This window comes from Olea europaea, unplaced genomic scaffold, assembly GCF_002742605.1.
Source record: "Olea europaea var. sylvestris unplaced genomic scaffold, O_europaea_v1 scaffold221, whole genome shotgun sequence".
Classification (NCBI taxonomy): Eukaryota; Viridiplantae; Streptophyta; class Magnoliopsida; order Lamiales; family Oleaceae; genus Olea; species Olea europaea.
Genome location: NW_019240124.1, coordinates 501623 through 503979, shown reverse-complemented (window position 1 = coordinate 503979; position 2357 = coordinate 501623). Strand labels below are relative to the sequence as shown.

At 32.2% G+C, this 2357-nt stretch overlaps 1 protein-coding gene across 8 annotated transcripts in view; it reads right to left on the bottom strand.

The window, feature by feature from the left end:
• LOC111380807 (long chain acyl-CoA synthetase 9, chloroplastic-like) overlaps positions 1-2154 on the bottom strand; it is a 14486-nt gene extending 12332 nt beyond the window's left edge. For 2 of the 8 annotated variants that reach the window (XM_023004456.1, XM_023004454.1), the window contains exons 1-2: positions 1964-2138; positions 1740-1801 (exon numbers count right to left, since the gene is read on the bottom strand). The gene's annotated coding sequence lies outside the window, so the exon portion shown is untranslated. Of the gene's footprint in view, positions 1-1734; positions 1802-1963 lie in introns of all 8 variants that reach the window. The other 6 variants (XM_023004453.1, XM_023004461.1, XM_023004460.1 and 3 more) reach the window with 4 other exon arrangements.
• Positions 2155-2357: the final 203 nt, after the last annotated feature.

The following is a 2357-nucleotide window of genomic DNA, read 5'->3' as shown; positions in this document are numbered from 1 at the left end:
AAGGGTATGATAATGGATCTAACATGAGTGGGAAGCACAAAGGTGTACAAAAAAGAGTACATGAAATGAATCCCCGAGCTTTCTATACTCCATGTAGTGCTCATAGTCTAAATCTAGCATTATGTGATATGGTGAATTGTTGTTCCAAAGCTGTTTCCTTCTTCGGAGTGATACAACGCATCTACACTTTATTTTCCTCTTCTACCAAGCGATGGAAAATTTTCAAAGATAATGTAAAAGGGTTGACAGTGAAGCCATTGTCACAAACACGTTGGGAAAGTCATGTTGAGAGTGTGAAACCTATAATGGAGCAAACTGCACAGATAAGAGAAGCCTTACTTGATTTGGCAGAATCTAACGAAGATCCTAAAGTGAAAAGTGAAGCTGAGTCGTTAGCAACACATGAACTTCAGAATTTTGAGTTCTTGCTTGGCATAGTAATCTGATACAGGTTGTTGCATGCAGTCAATATTGTGAGTAAATTTCTTCAAACCGAATCCATGGATATTGATCATGCTATCGATCTATTGCAAGGACTTGTTTTATTTTTTGAAGATTATAGAGAAATCGGATTTGCCGTTGCTATGGATGAAGCAACAAAAAAGGCAAACGAAATGGGAATTGAAGCTGTATTTACAGAAAAACGCATAATTCGAAGGAAAAAACAATTTGATGAAAGCAGTAGTGATGAGGTAAAGCAATCAGCAGAAGAATCTTTTAGAGTTGAGTACTTTATTTTTATAATTGATAAAGCTCTATCTTCTCTGAGGGGTCGATTTGAACAATTCAAACAATATGATGACATATTTGGATTTTTGTTTAATTTGAAAAGGTTAAGGGATGCAAATTTATCAAGTTTGTTGAACTCTTGTATGAATCTTGAGAAATATCTTGAACATGATGGGCGTTCGGACATCAGTGGAGATGATTTATGTTCGGAGTTACAAGTCTTGAAGATTTATTTACCAAATGAAACAACAAGAGCAATTGAAGTGCTGCAATATTTGAAAGCTCACAATATTTGTTACCCAAATGCTTATATTGCTTACAAAATTTTGTTAACCATACCGGTTACAGTTGCATCTGCGGAAAGAAGTTTCTCAAAATTGAAGTTAATCAAGACCTATCTTCGATCAACTATGTCACAAGAAAGATTAAACGGATTGGCTATGTTATCAATAGAAAAAGAAATGGTTGGGCAGCTAAATTATTCAGATTTGATTGATATTTTTGCCTCTAAAACGGCAAGACGAATAGTATTCAACTAATTGTTTGAAACATTGTTGATTTTGATTGTTTATAATATAAATCGTTTTTATAATATATTTAGTTGTTGTTTTAATGTTAGTTTTTTAAGTTAACAATGAGCCGCATAATATACCGTTGAATTTTGTATTTAAATTGCTTTCGTTGGGGGCCTACTTTACACGCTTCGCCTCAGGGCCCATAAATCACAGGACCGGCTCTGATTATTGTTAGATGTGGAATTTGAAGAGACAGATACATTTTTGTTTGGTTAAAAAAGAATATGGATGTTTGGAAAATAAACTGTCAAATTACTTTGAGATACAGAGTAATGTTTGTGATATATTTATACAATTAATAAATGTAAGTGATAAGTTTTATGCCATTTACATGTTTTTTCTAAAGATTTTTATATTTTCAATTTTTATTAGTTTCTTGTGTTTGCATATTGATAATTCTAATTTAAATTTAATTCTTCAAACAATTAACCTTACATAATTTGGTCCTCACCAAGTGACTTTAGACAATAGCCTATCCCGCCTGTAGTCAAGGCTGCCTATTAAACCCTCGCAAGAAAAAAACAACAAAACAAAGTAAAACCCATTTCAAGGAAATCAAATACAGCCTCAAAAACGACCAGATAACATGATCTTTATTAATTTACATACCATTAAATTGCAAAAATTAATAAAATTTCTTATGGGATGATATGCATTACCTGAAATTCAGATGCGATGAGCTGAAAGCTGTGATTCTTGTTTAAACAAGATACTTAAAAAAGATTTTTGCCAGTGGTTATTGTTCGGCGGAGAAATTGATGAGCGAAGAGTTAGTAGTTCAGAAGAAACGACTGAAATTCTTGATTACGTTTTTTTTGTGGTTTTGGTTTTTGTCATATTTCAAAAAAAAAAAAAAAATTCTTAGGTTAGAAATATTAGAATTTTTTAGTTCACACATGGAATTTTGTATTTTTGTCAATGTGGAAATAATAGCTTTTTTGTTTGGGTTTGTGGAAATAAATTTGGGAAGAGGTCGATAAGGTTTATGTTTGTCATATTAGAATTTTTTAGTTCACACATTCGAAGGAAAATTTTGTTCGATTCATCGCTCAC